The sequence below is a fragment of the Lonchura striata genome, chromosome W (assembly GCF_050655825.1).
Source record: "Lonchura striata isolate lonStrDom1 chromosome W, ASM5065582v1, whole genome shotgun sequence".
Lineage (NCBI taxonomy): Eukaryota > Metazoa > Chordata > Aves > Passeriformes > Estrildidae > Lonchura > Lonchura striata.
In genome coordinates, this window is record NC_140743.1 from 13,151,503 (window position 1) to 13,170,942 (window position 19,440).

General features: G+C 46.7%; 1 pseudogene; it reads left to right on the plus strand.

Moving 5' to 3' along the window:
- The first annotated feature begins 1,443 nt into the window (after positions 1–1,443).
- On the plus strand, positions 1,444–15,154 carry LOC146763075 (uncharacterized; annotated as a pseudogene).
- The last annotated feature ends 4,286 nt before the right edge of the window (positions 15,155–19,440 follow it).

Genomic DNA, 19,440 nt, shown 5'->3' on the forward strand with positions numbered 1-19,440 from the left:
GGCAGTGGGGCCTGTCTTCCTCTGCGCCGGGGTTGCCTCCGAGCTCCGCCGCCGCCGCCTCCCCGGCTGTTTCGCTGCGAGATCCCGCGAAGAAGAGAGAGAGAGCTGCTTCCTTGGGAATCCCGCGAAGAGAGAGAGCGAGCTGCTTCTCTCGGAGTCCCGCCCAGAGAGCTGCCTCGTCTCTCCAAAGAGCTACCCCTTTAAACAATAATAGAGTGCTTGGCTTCCCCCTCTGGGTGGGACCCCTCACGGTATTACATTTACCAGCCTGGCAGTGAGTCAGTCAATAGTGTATAAACAAACCATTGCCTCTATGGGACAAACCATTGTCTTTGGGAGAGATAACAAAACCTGCCCAACAGGTTTGCCTTCAACAGATGGCAAATAGAATACAAGCTTATCTTACAACCCAGGACAGTCCCCTTCTGGGACCAGGTTGGAAGGGAAATCCTCAAGCAGGGGGATCCTTCCTTGTCCAAATTTACTTATTTGGCACTGCATATTAGGGATATTATTAAAAACAATTATGAAGCTCTGCCACAGCCATGGGCTGACAAACCAAACCCCAGTTCTAAAAATCCTACCCCTCTCTCCTCTCCCTCTTTCCAAAAACCGGGGATTCTTAGACAGGCATCCTGGCTATGTCCATAGGCAGATTCTGGCCCCTCTGAGAATCCTCGGAACCCTTACCAGGACAGTGCTGGCACTGCTCTGGACTCTGCCAGTTCCTCTGTTTCCCTGCAATGTACAGTCCCATCCTGTAGACATTCTGTAAGCTTTAGTCTCCCTGATTCTGTTCCTAACCCCTTATCCCACAGTCCATAAAATGGTTTCCCCTCTTCTCAAAGGACACAACATGGCAGGGACCGCATGGCTTTTCCCTCCACATGTGCTCCTTCTTCCCACAATCCCTTTCCAGCCTTTTCTCGAAACCCCTTCCGATCAACAGCCAACCCCTTCCACTCCCCAGATTTTCCCTCCCACTTCTCTCCTCCACCCACCTCAGTCACCTCCCCTGTTGAATTATTTAACATCTCGTCCCCCAGCTCCACCTCTGGGGGGAGCTTTCTATCAGCCACTCCCCCTGGCCCTGACTCTGCCTCCTCCTCCTCCCCCGGTTCCCACGCTTTGGGGTCACGTGAGGGCGGCGGGGGCAGGGGAGCGTGGGAACTCTGTCCTGCCCCATTCCCTGCCTGCCTTCTCTGCTGCACCTGTCACCTTCACCCCACGGCAGGGGGGCAGGCCCCTCGCACAGTGGTCCCCCATTCCACAACAAGTCATCAAAGACCTCTGCAAGGCCCAGAAGGAATTCGGCCGTGAAAGCGAGTTTTTTAGAGGGATGTTAAAGGCAACACTTGCCTCTGCAGAGTATGTTCCCGCAGACATGCAAACTCTCTTTTCATGTTTAATAACTCAGGCTGAGTTTTTAGTTTGGGAGTCCGCATGGAGGTGGGAAGTGAGGGAGTTTTTGCCAGACCTCTGGGCCAATGCAGAAACCTCTACGGATGTGGATGGGGGAATGTTATCAATTGACCATCTGTGCGGGGCTGGGGATTGGGAATTTGGGCCAAAGCAGACTGAAAAATTCCCAGGGAGGCTTTAGTAGTCACTGCGAAGGCAGCGGAGAAGGCCTTTTTTAAACTAAGGCCTGCCAGCCCAACTATTAACTATTTATCTATAAAGCAGGAGCCATTAGAGTCATTTGTGAGTTTTGTGGATCGTCTATGCTGAGCCATTGAGGCACAGGTTCCGGACGAGGGCCTCAGGAGAGGCATCATCACCGAAGTTGCCAGGCAAAATGCCAACGAGGCATGCAGGCAAGCCATCTTGAGTCTCCCTCTCGATCCGGAGCCTACATTACAAAGCATGCTGGACGTCTGCTCCCGCAAGGTGACCATCCCACCCAGAGACTCGCAGGGGACTCCCCGAGCACCATCCAGGAGAGTCTCCTTCGCTGAAGCCGTCACCCCATCAACTACTCCTGCTCCCAAACGCTGCTTTCCAAGGTCACCTGCAAGAGGATTTAATTCAAATAGACCCTGCAATCTTTGTAATAAAAGAGGCCATTGGGCTCCACAATGCCCATTGAGGGATGACTTTTTAAAATTCCGACAGCAGCAGCAAGGGCGAGGTGCCCCCAACCCAGGGGGGAACCAAAAAAACTAATAGACCAGTGCAGTCTCTTCCTGCGTGCAGAAATAAATATGGTGGGACAATCAACATCTGAGGAGGGGAGGGACAAAAACATCACCACTAGAAACTACACCCTATCAGATTTGACTACGGCTGACAAACCAGCCTGTATGGGGGAGGATGTGAATTTCATTTCAAAAGCCTGGCTTGGCCGGGATCCCGACCACCCCAGGCCCATTCTTAATACTCAATCCAATTTCTCTCCCTATAGGTTGGCCCTGACTGAACCTTTACATCTGAAGGATACCTATTGGCACTTTATTACTGTTGACACCAAGGACCCCGGAACCTGGAGGAACCTCCACAGTAAGTGTATCGTTCTTGGGGACACAAGTTCACGCCACTCGACATCACCATTGCACCAAGTCTGACATCTGCACATCCTAAACACTTGGTCTTGTGGCTGCACTGTGCTCACCCGCCAGTCTTCCTCCCCAAGGGCCAAATCATCGCCCAAGCCATTCCTGTATCTGGGCCTCCAGTTTTCCCCGAAGACATATGGAAGCAGACACCCAACAAAATCTACCAGGCGTGTCAGGCCCAGATACTGGGGAAGGAAAGACCTAAAATTTCGTGCTACATGTGGAAAGGCGGGGAGCACAAATATCTCAATGGACTTCTCGACACAGAGGCAGACGTGACAGTCATCCCCTCGTGGGACTGGCCATCACGATGGGAATTGCAGGATGTGGCAGGACAGATTCAGGGTGTAGGGGGTTCTCAATTGGCCAAACAATCAAAGAGCATTGTAAAATTTGAGGGGCCAAATGGACAATCAGCTTATTTGCGTCCGTTTGTATTGGACTAAACGGAACCCTTATGGGGGAGGGACCTAATGGCACAATAGGGGGTCACAGTTGACATACCGATCCCCCAGGTTTTTCGGGTAGTGGCCCCTCAGGAGCATCCTACTCAGAAGTTGGATTGGCTTACAGATACACCAATCTGGGTAGAGCAGTGGCCGCTCAACAAACAAAAATTAAAAGCGCTCTGGGAGCTTGTGGATGAGCAGCTCGCTCAGGGGAACATCCAGGAAACAACATCTCCCTGGAATTCCCCCGTCTTTGTTCTCAAGAAACCTGGCAAAGACGAGTGGCGCCTCCTCCACGACCTTCGTGCAATAAATAAAGTCATTAAAGACATGGGTCCTCTCCAGCCAGGGATGCCGTCCCCCACAATGTTACCTGAAAATTGGGAATTGGCAGCCATTGATATAAAAAACTGTTTTTTCCAAATTCCTCTACATCCTGAAGACGTGCCACATTTTGCCTTCTCGGTTCCTTCCACCAACCGAGAAGCCCCAATGGAGAGATATCACTGGAGATGTTTACCACAAGGCATGAGAAATAGCCCTATTATCTGCCAGTGGTACGTTTCTTCATTGCCGTCCCCTGTGCGTGCAGCCACCGAGGGCGTGATAATACAACATTACATGGATGACATACTCATTTGTGCCCCCAACAGCGATTTACTTACACACGCGCTTAACCTGACAACTGATGCGTTGGTTGCTGTGGGGTTCGAGCTGCAATCAGATAAAATTCAACGGATGCCACCTTGGAGGTACCTTGGTTTGGAAATAAACAAGTGGACCATTGTTCCGCAAAAATTGGCAATCAAAAATAACATTCGGACCCTAGCTGATGTTCAGCAGCTGTGTGGATCCTTGAACTGGGTGAGACCCTGGTTAGGTATCCCCAACGAAGACCTAGCCCCCCTTTTTGATTTATTGAAAGGGGGGGGAAGAGCCTAGTTCTCCTAGGGAACTCACCCCAGAGGCCAAGGCTGCGTTAGAGAGGGTTCAGGAGACAATATGTGCCAGGCAGGCCCACCGGTACGATCCGGGTCTGCCCTTCAAATTCATCATATTGGGCAGACTGCCACACCTCCACGGTGTGATCTTTCAGTGGACAGACACCCTAGGGAAGGGTAACCAGGACCGAAGGGACCCACTCTCCATCATAGAGTGGGTTTTCCTAAGTCACCACCGGTCCAAGAGAATGACACGACCACAAGAGCTGGTGGCAGATCTAATCCGCAAGGCTAGAGCGCGGATTCGGGAGTTGGCGGGATGTGACTTTGAATGCATTCACGTTCCCATTAAATTAGAATTGGGCCAATTCACAAAGGCTATGTTGGAACACCTGTTACAGGAAAATGAATCATTACAATTTGCTCTAGATAGCTACACAGGCAAAATTTCAGTTTTGAGACCGGCCCACAAAATTTTTAATTCAGAGATTCAATTCACACTATCAACAAAGCGAATTCAGAGCAAGAAACCCTTGAAAGCCCTAAGAGTTTTACTGACACATCCGGAGGGTCCCACAAGTCTGTGGTAACTTGGAAAGATCCTCAAACTCAGCGGTGGGAGGCAGATGTTGTTGAGGTGGAAGGATCCTCCCCTCAGATAGCTGAGTTGGCCGCCGTCGTTAGAGCTTTCGAGCGGTTCTCTGAACCCTTTAATTTGGTCACCGATTCGGCTTATGTAGCAGGTGTAGTGTCTAGAGCACAGGATGCAATCCTGCAAGGTGTTTCCAACGATGCCTTGAATAGGTTGCTCTCAAAATTAATTAAGTTGGTCTCCCACCGGGAGCAACCGTTCTATGTGATGCACATCAGGTCACACACTGACCTGCCGGGGTTCTTGGCCGAGGGCAATAGGTGTGCCGATTCCCTCGCTGCCGCCCCCGTGCAAATGGCGCCGCTCCCTGATAAATTCCAACAGGCTAAAATAAGCCACCAGCTCTACCATCAAAATGCGCCAGGTCTGGTAAGACAGTTTCACCTTACCCGAGACCAGGCTCGGGCCATTGTGGCCACCTGCCCGTCCTGTAAGTCGCTCCCTCTACCATCAGTGAGCGCAGGGGCTAATCCTAGGGGTCTGAAGTCCTGTGAGGTGTGGCAGATGGACATTACTCACATCCATTCCTTTGGGAGGATGAAGTACGTCCATGTCTCCGTTGACACCTTCTCTGGGGCAGTTTTCGCCTCTGCCCACACAGGGGAGAAAGCCTCAGATATCGAAAAACATCTGATACAGGCTTTCTCTATGCTGGGCGTCCCCAAATTAATCAAAACAGATAATGTCCCAGGTTACACCTCCAAGGAGCTCACCAGCTTCCTACAGCAATGGGGAATAGAACACAAGACTGGCATCGCCTATTCCCCATCAGGCCAGGCCGTGGTGGAGAGGACTCACCAGAGTCTTAGACGGATGTTAAAACAACAACAGCCAGTAATGAAGGTAGAGTCCCCCCAGGTTCAATTAGCGCAGGCCCTCTTTACCATTAACTTTCTTAACTGCTCTTTTGAATGTTTAAATCCGCCAGTCACTCGGCACTTTAACAACTACGAGCAGAGCAAGGTCAGGGAAAATCCGCCGGTCCTCATTAAAGATCCTGAGACCTGGCGGCAGGAGGGGCCCTATGACTTAGTCACCTGGGGACGGGGATATGCTTGTGTATCCACGCCCTCAGGCCTGAGATGGATCCCCTCCAAATTTGTCAGGCCGTATGTTCCGAAAGTCCAAGCCAAACCGGAGAGTCCTCAGGTGGGACATGCTGCCTTCAGAAGGCAGAAAAAATCTTCCCTTTTTGGGTCTACCTCTTCCCTTTCCAGTTCCCTTGGTTCTTTGTTCCCTTTTGAGCTGGACCTCCCCTACCCTGATTGTTAGTGTATCTTCAAGTTATTTTTCAGATTTTGTCCCATTTTAGATTCAACCCAGGATGTCACCCACACTGAGCCTCATCCTTCTCACCATCACGATCAACGTAAGACCCCAGCAGGCATGGATTATTCCTCAGCTTCAGGCTAACATGTAGACTACGTTGGCCAAATGCTGTATGAATCTAAGTTCTAAGGCAGAGGACACCCGTGCCACCATAGACAAAATGCAAAATATGATAACACATCTCAAGAAAGAATCATCAGATTGGCTGGGGTCTCTTTTCGAAGGATGGGGACTCTGGTTGAATCCAATTCCTGGTTCAAACTGGACTTTTACTTTTGTTAGCCTTTGTTGTATTTGTCATTAGCTTTAGTATTATAAAAGTTATTTTTACTTCCCTCTTCCCTTTCCTTTTAAACAAAAAAAAAAAAAAAGAGGGAGATGTGGAGTTGCGGTTTTATATATTTTATTACATCTTTATTCTGTCATGGTTTGTTCCAGTGTACCCCCATACTGTATTGGTTTCTCCCTGAGTTTTCCCGCCTTTCCCCAAGTGTCAGTTTCCCTAGAAAATGCCAAGCCAGTCCCCTGCCCCCTCCCAAGTGCCTTGTCTGTCACTCAGTGCCCCTTCCCCTACCTCTAGAAACTTCCATCCAGGGCACCGAGTGATTGGATGAGGTCCTGGGACCCCTACCCTGTCTCCCCCTCACTGGATCCCCCAGATGTCAATCCCCACAAGAGTCACTCCTGTCTGTTCCCCCACTGGCTGATCGGCCCCCCCTCCCTCTCCCTATGTAACATGTTGCCAGCACCCCCGAGTTGCTCTTGTTGGCTGGCCCCCTCCGGTGCTGTTGGATTCACAGGACCTCAATAAACATTGGATTTTTGCCCCCAACAAGTGCCTCTCCTCATTTCCTCGCCGTTGGAATCAGCAGCAACCTCAGGACCCACAAAGCACTCTCCAAAGCCCAGCCGGGTACAGCGGAGGGTGCTTCCACTCGCCCTACTCGCCCCGCAGGAGAGCTAGCCGGGGCTGAGGACAGTGATCTGGGGCAGGGACACGGCAAGAGAATATTATCCAGATTCTGCTGAAAGCTGGTTTTTCCATTAAGCAAAGCAAGTTTAAGGGACAAGCTCAAGAAATTCAGTTTCTAGGAGTCAAGTGGCAAGATGGATGTCATCAGATCCCAACAGAAGTAATCAACAAGGTCACTGTTATGTCTCCACCTACCAACAAGAAGGAGACACAAGCTTTCCTAGGTGCCATAGGCTTTTGGAGGATGCACATTCCCGAGTACAGCCAGATTGTGAGCCCTCTTTCCCTGGTCACACGCAAGAAGAACAATTTCCACTGGGGCCCTGAACAGCAACAATCCTTCACCCAGATCAAGCAGGAAATCGCTCATGCAGTAGCCCTTGGCCTAGTCAGGATGGGACCAGAGGTGAAAGACATGCTCTACTCTGCAGCTGGGAACCACGGTCTATCCTGAAGCCTTTGACAGAAGGTGCCTGGGGAGACACAGGGTAGACCACTGGGATTCTGGAGCCAGACATACAAAGGCTCTGAAGCAAACTACACTCCCACAGAGAAGGAAATCTTGGCCACCTATGAAGGAGTTCAAGCTGCCTCAGAAGTAATTGGCACCAAAACACAGCTGCTTCTGGCACCCTGGCTACCAGTGCTTGGGTGGATGTTTAAAGGAAAGGTTCCTTCCACACATCATGCCACCGACACCACATGGAGTAAATGGATTGCCCTCATCACCCAGCGCACCTGTATTGGAAATCCGAATTGCCCAGGGAATCTGGAAATTATAACAAACTGGCCTGAAGGGGAGACTTTTGGATTGTCTCCTGAAGAAGAGGAGCAAGTGGCACGTGCCGAGGAGGCCCCACCATATAATGAGCTACCAGAGACTGAAAGGCAATATGCCCTTTTCACTGATGGCTCCTGCCGATTTGTAGGCACTAACCGGAAATGGAAATCTGCAGTATGGAGTCCCACACGATGAGTTGCACAAGCTACTGAGGGGCAAGTTGGATTGAGTCACGTTGCAGAGCCTAAAGCCGTCCAGCTGGCTTTGGATATTGCTGAATGAGAGAAGTGGCTGAGACTCTATCTCTACACCGACTCATGCATCGTAGCTAATGCTCTATTGGGATGGCCGAGTTGCTGGAAAAAAGTCCAACTGGAAACATAGTGGGAGACCCATCTGGGCCGTGGAGATTTGGCAGGATATTGCCACCTGAGTAGAGAGGCTGGCCGAGAAGATTCGGCATGTAGATGCGCACTTACCCAAGAATCAGGCTACTGAAGACCATCACAACAACGAGCAAGTGGACCGAGCTGCCAAGGTGAAAGTATCAATGGTGGATCTCGATTGGCGACATAAGGAAGAATTATTCCTAGCTTGTGGGCCAATGATGCTTCTGGTCATCAGGGGAGAGGCACAACATACCAATGGGCCCGTGACTGAGGGGTGGACCTTACTATGGACAGCATCTCACAGGTCATCCACAACTGCGAGACCTGAACTGCAGTCAAGCAGGCCAAGAGGGTGAAGCCTCTGTGGTAGGGTGCGCGATGGTTGAAGTATAGGTATGGGGAAGCCTGGCAAATTGACTACATCACACTTCCCCAAACCCGCCAAGGCAAGCACTATGTACTGACCATGGTAGAAGCAACCACAGGATGGTTGGAAACCTACCCTGTGCCTCATGCTACTGCCCAGATCACCATCCCGGGAATGGAAGAGTAAGTCCTGTGGAGACATGGCACCCCTGAGAGAATTGAGTTGGACAACGGAACACATTTCAAGAACGGCCTTATAAACACCTGGGCCAGAGAACATGGCATTGAGTGGATATATCATATCTCCTATCATGCACCAAATGCTGGGAAAGTTGAACGATGCAGCAGACTACTTAAGACTACCCTGAAGGCACTTGGTGGGGGAACCTTCAGGAATTGGGAATTGAACTTAGCAAAAGCCACCTGGATGGTCAACACCCGAGGGTCCATTAATCGAGTTGGTCCTGCCCAGTCTGAACCCCTGCAAACAGTGGATGGAGACAAAGTTCCTGTGATACACATTAAAGGTATTTTAGGAAAGACTGTCTAGATTAATCCCACCTCAGGCAAAGACAAACCCATCTGTGGGATTGTTTTTGCTCAAGGACGTGGTTACACTTGGTGGGTGATGCAGAAAAACAGGAAAACTCATTCTGTACCACAGAGAAACATAGTCTTAAGTGAGAACTGGGTGTAAGGTTTCATCGTGATACAGATGGAAATAGAATAAGAGGTGGATAATGTCCTAGACTGAGAAGCAAGATGTATTCTATTTGCCATTTGTGTAGCAGTTATCTTCTGTTAAGTGGGCAGTTTTCCTTATCCTTTTCACAACCAATCCTCTCTCAGGGGAGACATCTGCTGATAGTAAGCTATTGAATGCCACTGCATGACTGATAAGAACTATAAAATCCTATTGTGAGATGCTCCACCCAGAGGGAGAAGCCAAGCATTCTTAACTGGATATAATCTGGGTTTTGAGGACATCATAGTCAGTCTTTCCACAGGTTTCCAAGAACAGGTGGGGTTTTCCACTGGACGTTCAGAGCAAGACTACACTCTTCTACAGGATCACTGCTCCAACAGAAACCACATCTGCCACTCCAGGAGGACTGCAGCCACTCCAATTTGGACTTCTACCAACACGCTGGCCAAAGGGGCATCAGGTTATATTCTGACTCTGTCAGTGGTATTTCTTTTGTATTATTGCATGTATTTTGTTTCTTTTACCTTTTCCCAATAAATTGTATTTCTGACTTGGAGTCTCTCACTGGTTTTGCTTTCAAACCAGAACACCTTAACGTAGAGATGAAGCCCATCCAGTTCCAGCAGGCCAGGTGCTATAAAAGTTGCCCTATGATCAAAGAACCCAAAATCCTGCTGATAACACCAACCCTTGAGCCACTTGTTGGTAATGTGGGCTCTCCTATGCCTTTTATTGTTTTTCTCTCCTACCAAAGGGACTGAACAGAACACTACCTGTGCTCCTGCCCTATCAACCACTTTACCCAGTGCCCTAAAGTCCCTTTTAATTGCTCTGATGCTCCTCTTTTCAATCTCATCACTGCCAGCCTGGAGTATCAGCAGTGAGTAATAATCAGAGGGTTGAATCAGTCCAGGGAGTCTCTCAGTAATATAGTGTACCCAGGCCCCAGGGAGACAGGAGACCTCCCTCTGGAATGGGTCTAGTCAACATATTGGGGCCTCTGTTCCCCTCAGAAGGAAGTCACCTGTGAAAGATCAGACAGCTACAGAAGCTGAGCTGGATAGTGCTGCCAACCTTTTGGCCCTGGTGCAGTGAAAACCATGGGAGAGATAAACTCAAGGCAAGAACATAAGTGAAGTTGTCATATCTGGTCACTCTGATCCTCTGACACTGACCGCTCCAATGAGGGAAGATGTAACAAGGGCATTGCTGGTGAAAGAATGTAACAAGGATGTTACTGGCACAAGAATGATAACAGAGAAGATTGTGATGCCACGGAACAAGGGCAAAGGGATCTGGGTGGAAATTTTTGTATGGAATGTAGAGACCTATATATACTGGTGATCTAATGTAATAAAACAGCTTTGCTTGGATAGTAGGGTCCATGTCTTTCAATCCCTGCAGTCACCCACTATGACTACCCTTCTTTTCTTTTTAATGTTAGAGGTGGTTTTTATAAATTAATATAATTTATTAATTAAAGAAAATTTATTACATGTTCCAAATATATATTTAGAGAATAACAATGAAAAGCCACTATCAAAAAAAGAAAAAAAGGTCAGTGCCAAGCCTGGGATCGGTGCTGGGTGAGACACAGGTTTGGCCACTGCAGCAGAGGGTCCCCTATGTTCACACTAACCGTCCTGCTCAAGTGGTGTTTATACAGTTTATTTTGCTCGAGGCAGGGATTTCGTCCATCGGGCTTTTCTTTCCATTTAAAGTCTCACATATTCATAGAGTCTCTTTTCTCTGCAGCTGAACAAAACTGTGTCTGGGAAGAGATGTATGCCAATCAGAGGGTTACTGGAAGATGTTGAGATTCATCTTCTTGATGGCTCTGGCTACCTCAGTCTGAGATATTTATCAAGTATGTATTCATTGCCTGGGTGTTCTTCTGATTACCTTGGAGAAGCACTCATCTCTTAGCCAGCCATGTCCATTAGTTTGCAAATTAGGTCCTTTTCTCCCTGCAGCCAGCTGTGGTTTCGAAATACTGTGAAGCAACTTTCCTGTCCCTAGCTTGAGTGCTTAAGAAAACTTACAGGAATATTTCTTACCAATATAACATATTTCATATATCTCTTTCTCACAAGCACAAATTATCTAAAATACACATAACATATCTGTCTGACAGATGAAGCGTAATTGGGAGGCTCACTAGGCAGATAATATTCTTCTATGTCATCTGGCTGATGCTCTAGATCCTTATACCTTTTCTGGGTAGGTGATGGGGGTCAGGAGGAATGTTTATTACCTCCCTGAATAGGTGTGGGAACTCAAAATGCCTCTCAGACATTTTTAGAGGCTCCAGGCCGTGGTCAGACGCAGTCTGAACCCCAGCAGGCAGCTGGATTTAGCTGTGATTTCGAGTTTGAACCATGGAATGAATTACCAACTTTGAAGGTAGAACAAGCAGTCACAAAGTGCTAGATAGTATAGTAAATGTAGTCACAAAGTAGAGGGAAATATTTTTTGGTAGTGTACAGGGGGGTTTTAGTGCATGTACAGGGGGGTTTTTACTTTGTACATGGGGGTCAGAAGTTCTAAGATGGAGGAAAGTGGGCTGAACCCATCCTTCTTCTTTCTTCTTCCTTGCCTCCATGTTCTTGGTGATGTTGGCACTCACAGATTGGTTTAGAATAGAGAAACACTTGGTAACGTAGGTAATAGGTATTGGGGAATAATTGTAAACATGTTATACGTAATGTATCTTATAAAAGATAGCAGCAGCCCTGGGCGGGGAGAGAGGAGAAGAAGACACCAGACAGTCAGGGTGTCAGGAGTGTGTGCCTCTCTGCCTGGGCCGCTGACCAAAGGGCCGCAGCCCGAGAACTTAATCTGTTAGATAACTAGCAATAAAACATCTTGAGACCGAACAAGAAGAGACTGCGGAGTTTTCCTTTGGGAACGCGGGTTGGAGGAGAAGCTCTACCACCACACGAGAACCCCAGCCAAACCCGGGGTTCTGAGAAATAGGGACCCATTTTCACTCCCCTTCATCCACCAGGTGTCGTCCTATTGCCTGACAGTGGGAGGCATGGGAATCCTCTGACTCCTGGTGGGCATCCCTCAAGGATGGAAGGGCAGAACACCACCAATCTATTTCTCTTTCACTTTCCCTAAAACTTATTAGTTTTTCAACTTTCTCCCTAAGCTCGGCCACCAGCAAAAGGAGATCATTCACCTGTTCACACCACAGGCAGGCTTCTTCTGCAACGCCCCCTGGTACCACTGATAAGCTCAAACACACCGCACAGGAAGGGGTCTGGACAGACGCATCTTTTTTTGAGGGTTCTATTTGGCTACATACACTTTTACTAACTGCAGGTTTTGATTGTGTAAAAACCATTACTAAGCAAAAATCCCCAAACCAGCCAACTGTGAAAAACAAGATTCACTTTCCTGGTAAAATGTAAAAAGTTTAATAAAAAGACAGTAGGAGACAGAAATAAAGCAAAGGGTTAAAAACGGGTGAGTGCTTGGCATTCAGCCAAGAGCATACCCTTAAATACCTTTTCCATTACACCAGCCTGTTGCATATTCATAGACCCTTATGCATAGCAAACGTTTCCCCAAATTAGATTACATGTTTCAAGAATTGTTTACCATATCTCCTTCTTGGATCCACCTTCTTATAGCATGCATATTCTTTGGTTGTGGTTTTATTCCATTCTTACCACCTCCATTTTTGGGCCTTGGTCCACACTGTCTTCAGACAGTGAGTGCTGATAGTTGGCATAACTGTAGCAGCTGTCTTCTTCATATGTTCATTGGATGTTATACAATCCAAGCAGGCATTTTAACAAGAGCATACTTATGTCAGCTATTTCACTATGTCTAACCTTAATTAGCAACAGAAATAAAAATTATATCTTTATAACAAAGTTACTTTAACACCACACATATGGACTCCATTTTAATATTTATGAAAAGCCAATATTACAATATGTATCTATCACACAACCAACAAATGCACAACAAACTAAAAACTCCACCAGCAGGAGGAAACCTGCAAACCTGCCTGCTTGCCCTGCCTGTGTGAACTGCCAGGCAAACTGCTGTGCCATGCCCACTGCCATGCCACCCCCTCAAATATGTGCAACGGCCCTGTTTGCCCACTCCTGTTCACTGCGCTCTGCCCTGTCCTAGGGTGAGGTTATGATGCTTGTATCCCCAATTGTGTGTTCTGTTTATGCTGAATATTATATTCTGTGCCTTCAAGATGGGCTTTGAGAGCAGAGGTGGGGAGAAGAAGAAGCACAGAATTTTGTTATCAGCCTGCACTCACTCCTCCACAGTCTGCTGGAACACAGAACTCCACTGTGTTGTCTGGGCACAGATGGGGCAGAACACTGCGCTCCTTTGCTTTTTAGTTGGTTTAGCTAGCTGAGGCAGTCAAAGTTTTCCCTGGACTAGTTTTCTTTCCCTTTTCTTAGATCCGTTCAAACCTGTTCCAGACTGGGACATGGGGAAACACCGTGAGCTCGCACTTTGTGGCCTACAAGGGCCTACTCTGGGCAGCAGCTTTTCCCAGCACCGAAGGGACTGATAACAGAGTGACCACCCACCAGATAGACTTTCTGAATTTGTCATCTCTTCAGAGCAGCGAATAACTTTTGTCACCTAGTATTCTTCTTTTTGTGTGCTGGGGAGTGCTTTACCTGTTTAAATAAACAGTTTTTTTCCACTTCTCTCTGAGGAAATTTTCCTGAACCAGTTAAGGAGAGGGGCCGTGTAGATTAGCTTTCTGGGGGGGGGGGGGGGGGGGGCTTTTAGAAGTTTTGTCCCAAATTTGCCCTAATCCAAGACAAGGCCTCTTTTAATCACGCCACCGCTTGATGAAGGAAAGTCCCGCCCTTTGCCTTTGTGGCTAACAAGAATGACCAAACCCCCTTCTACATAGACAAGCCTACCTTTCAGCCTTTCTCGTGCCAGATCTTGGCAGGCTGCCAGGGGCTCAAACAGCTGTTCTCTCATCGCCCCTCCTCAACAGGACGGGGGACAAAATAGGATGAAAAAGTTACTTCAGGACATAGCCACCTTCCAGATCCAAGGGCAACAGGGAAGTACCTGCCCCGGATAGCATTTCATCATTTCTTAAATATGCTTACACAGGGGTGCCACCAGCTTTGCTGAGTTTCTCAGATTCAGCCCTCAAGGAGTCTGTTGCTTAGCTGGCAGTGAAGCAATATGCGGAATGAATAAATAAATAGCCTCCACAACTTGGGGTAGTTATGAAGTGGGTATGTATTGCCAGTGCTCGGCACAACTAAGATAGCTCTCCAAGACTTGTGCCCCGAACCTTAGTCCAACCCAAACCTTTATTCACAAAGGCGTTCCATATGTAATACATCGCACAACTTTTTTATGCATATTCAACCCCTGGACCCACCTGTCTTCTGTTCTCATGCTAAATGGGTCTACGCCCTTCTAGGCATGCGTGGTTTGTCGTGGTGGTCCTGCAGGGGTCTCTGGTGGTCTCTTGAGACTGAAGATCGTGGTCTTCTTCATGGTTGAACTTTTGAACTCTTCCTCTCTGCACATGGGCTTTCGATCCTTCGGTGCTTATCTGTGTGCGTCTGTTAGTCTTGATAGGCTTGAAGACAGAAAAGCTTCTTTATTTGGGTTCTTTTCATTCTGAGGCATTGTTCTTTGTGCAATAAGCTTCAGAAATTTGCATTTTCTTATGCCCTTTTGTACCATGGCAGAGGTTTCTTAAGTAAAAGGTTAAAATTTAACACATAACTCTACAAGCTAGAATATAAATGCTTAATTCATTTTGTTAACTTAAGTGAACTCCAAAAATCTCTGTTTCAGCAGAAACTAGCTGTGTCCAGCACAGGGTAGACCCTGGCCTCTTCTCACAGAGGCCATGCCTGCAGGCAGAACCTGGAGTGCTGTGTCCCGTTCTGGTCTCCAGAATTCAACAAAAAGATGCAGACAGATGGAAGAAGGTCCCAAGGAGGGCAACAAAGATGATCAAAAGACCAAAGAATGTGAGGAAAGGCTGTAAGAGTTGGGTCTTTTCTCCCTTAGAAAATACATGGCTCAGGAGGAACATCATGACAGCATTCTGACTCTCAAAAGGCAGCTACAGAGAGGACAGAGGCTCTCTTCTTCATGAGGAGCAACATGGAGAAGACTTAACCGGAGGGTCTTCCTTATTCTTTTTTATCCACACTCTTCCATCCCCCCGCCAAGCCTCAACATAGACAATTTTTGAGTTTATTTTAGTTTTAAACTGATTGATTTTAGATTTTAGTTTGCTTTTTCTCTTAGTGCTTTGACCATCTGGTAAGTAGTAGAGTAAACCTTGCCAAAGAACTTTGTGACACTTTCACTTTTATATTAAACCTGCTTTTGTCAATACCTTTGCCAGCGATTCTTTAAGCAACCTAAAACACTCATTCTCAACAAGTTGGTTTAGTCAACAGGCTGGCAAGCAATAGCACTGACTACTTACAGAAGCAGGGAATAATTCCAAGTCCCAAGTTGTCAGATAACTTCGCTTGGGAAAACTGCCATGATTGGAAAGCTGTAGAGGAACATCTAAAACCAGCAAGGGGCTGCATGAAGACTAGAAAAGACAAAGGAATTAATTTCAAAACATTAGGCACCTGCCTAGGCTCAGTGGGAGCCTCATCACAGTATTCCAGTACTTAAAGGGAAGATACAGAGGGCAGAAGCTCTCTCTTCACACAGAGCCACATGGAGAAGATAAGGAACAATGGGAAGAAGTTTCACTAGTCCCCATTGCTGGAGGCTTTCAAGATGTGATTGGACAAGGTGCTAAATAATCTTATTTAGGCTTCCTTTCCCACAAAAGGCTGCACCAGAAGATCTTTCAAGGTCCCTTCACACATGGGCTGCTCTAGGATCCTATGATTCTCCAGTGGATCTTGGTTTTATAACCTTTTTCTCTCTCGTTCGGAGCTAAGTATCGGAAACCTTGCCTATGAGGCAAGATCTAGAATTCCACCATGTGCCAGAGACTTCTAAAACCTATGGCAATCACCCAGTCTCTCAGAATTTATAATCAATACCTGACTTCTCCAAAATTCTCCCACCTCCTTGAAGTAGGAGCACCTTCTAGATACCTTAGGGAGTTTACACAGAACTATAGACATTACCTACCTCAGTCATTCTGTAAGCAAACACTGCATCAGTGCAATTTCCATCTACTTCAGGCAAATAATTTCTATCTTTTCCCAGAGATAATTTAATAAAGGTGAAGTCCTCAGGTTACTTACACACCCGCATCACCAAACTTCCCCAGTTGCTATGGACTACTAAAGAGATGAAGATGCCTTTCAGTTGGGGCCTCATATTGTCTCAGTAACATAGGATTCAAGGGCAATGAAGGACTGTCCAGCTTTCCCATGTCCACCTCCCTTTTTTAATAGCTATTAAAGCAAGCTGAAGTTTGCTGTGTCACTGGAATGTACTTTTGGTTTGGGTCTGGCTTGGAATGGAGGTAGTTTTCCTCATAGCAGCCCTCATAGTGCTCTTCTGTGCAGCTGTAGCTAGAAGGGTGTTGATAACACACCAGTGTTTCAGCTACTGTGGAGCACTGCTCCCACAGCATAAAGGCTGTTGATTCAAACACCCCCACTCACACAGTCCAGTAAGCTGGGGGTGGGCAAGAGTCTTGGAGGGGATAGAGTCAGGACAGCTGACCCAAACTGACAAAAGAGAGATTCCACTGTGCTATGGAAGCACCACAGCTGCCAGTCCGATCCACTGTTTTATCCTACCATATCCCTTCTCACCAGAAAATGGATATCAACAGGGCCTTATCACACAGCTATTCATAAAGCAGGAGGTGGATCCTTCCAACATATTTTATTGTGTCAAAACCATCCTTGGACAGCATGCCTGTAGCCTCACATACAGTATATTCTACAGTATTAGCAGCAAACTACATGGGCTTTCTGTGCGTTGGCCTACCACTGACAAAGAGCTAAGATTTTGCTTCCTACAAGACGCAATTCAGACTGCTAAGTGCTTCCAGCTTCATGCTTCAATCAGGCAAATCACTATCTACAGAATGCTGTTATCTGGCTGAAACATTCCACATACTTACATTCTAGGGAGACATTGTTTGAACTTGCAGAACTACTTCCCCTCAGTAAGACACGCAAGATGGAGGTGATATCCCCATGACAAATTTTTATTGTGCAACTGCTGCTCAAAGCTTTTATTACCTTCCACAGACACACGGCAAAAAAAAAAAAAAAAAAAATACACATGAACAGTGGATAGATCGTTGGGCAACACACTAAATCCATTCAGTTGTTGTGGGAAATGGAAAGAATGAAACTTCCACAGATGCAGGAAGGTTTGATTTGCAGCCTTGGAAGGAGCTTGGATTGATGTAAAAATAAAGTATGCAGACATTAAGTAGAAAAATCATAAACTTATGCTTCTATAGTTATAAGTAAGAATATGCCTTAAGTAAGTAAGAAACTATTGATAAGATGGTGAAGGGTTTATAACGTAAGAGTGTAATTATATAGAATAATTTAAGAGTTTAGATGTTATAGTAGAGGTAAGCGTGTGTACATGTAATAGCAGCCTATTGGTTAAAAGTATCCTCATTGCAGTAAAAGTAAGTAAAGGTGATAGGTTATAAAAGCAACACATACTCTGTAGCGATAGTCCATTGGATTAGAAAGTTATATATTGTAATGAAGTTTTGACTATCTTGAGTTATAAGTGACTGCTGGCTGTCTCAAAATTTCATGGCCTCTGAGACTGTGTTCAGACAACATAAGCAATCCTGGTGGAAAATAAACTTTAGGCTGCCTTTTTTGTGGGTTTACAAAGTCTTTGAACTTGACTTTCATACCTAAAAGCAAAGTATCCAGCACCTCTCATCCAGCACCTCTCATCCAGCTTTGCCCTTTCTTGTCCTTGACCGGCCAAAAACCCCAAGACCTCTTCCCCGTGTTAGAAGAAAAACTAGTCTTGCTCTAAACTATGACAATAAGAACCAATAACAACACTACATTTTGCACCAGAAGTACATACCCAAGGACCAGTACTGCTTGGTAGCACTGCTTTTAGTCAAAAAGCTCAACTCCATTATAAGCTAGAGGCAAAAGATGATAGCGCCAGAAAAGCCAAAGTAGCCTACTGTGCCCTATCAAGGGGGAAAGGGGGGATGGGAAAGAGTCCAGTAAATGAGGAACTGAAGAAAATAGCTCCGAAAGCTCGGTGTGGATGGATGGAGGCAGATATCTCTGAAGTTTGCTTTTGGGGAAAGAGGTTTATTGGGGGTGCGGGAGGGTCCTGCCTCGTGCTCCCAGGCATAGCATGTGGCTGGGCCTGAGAGGGTGGGGGAGGAGAGAGACAAAAGGAGGGTCTAGGAGAGGGGAAGCTCCAAGGGAGGGGAAGCTCCAAGGGAGGGGAAGTTCCAAGAGAGGGGAAGAGGTTGCAAGAGGAGGGGAAGAGGTTCCAAGAGAGCGCGTGGCCCCTCAAAGCCTCCTTATCAGGGGCTTCTAGGTGGGTTGGAATAAGGCATGGGCCAATGGGGTTACAGACATTTGATGTTTGAAGGGAGAGATAGAGGTGTGGGGTGAACCATATATCTTTTGGGGGGTGGGATGGAACAGTCCCTTTCACCCCAGGACCCATCCAAAGGCAGGGGTGTCATCTCGCCAGCTGGGAGAACTGTTCTTATCCTGGCTGTATTATTTATGAACAATCATATTTACCTATCATCTGCAACAATTCCCCCATTTTCGTTAAACCATTTGAAAGCTAAACACTGACTTAATTACTACTTTTTGCACAACCTGATGTATATAGGATATTGCTGCTGAAACGATACTTATTATTTTTAAAACAATCAAGCTTACTTTACAGAGTTCCTTCAGCCAAGGTGCAAAGCTCAAAACTTCAGATAAACTGTTCAGCTAGATTATTGATTATGGTAGAGGTGGCATTTATTTCTTTACTAATCCAGCATTTTAACTTGTTTGACTGTTTTAGTGTAATGGAAGAATTTAGCTGAGGTAGCGTTATCAAAACCTTCTGGTGAAGGTTCTATAATTAACCAGGTTGAAAAAGTCTATTAGGGCTTTGTGTCAGTTAGAGAGGTGGTACCTGAGCCTGCAGACTTGGCTAGAGCAACCCAGGCATTTGGTTAACTTATAGGTGAAACTTCAATACAAAAATTTAAAGAAGAGAACAAATGCAAAAACAAGGGAACAAAAGCAACATGCATGTGTAAACAAATGTCCATTTTCTTTCTTGAGTTGTTTCTGGTAGGTAATTTTCTTCTTGGCTTTGCACAGT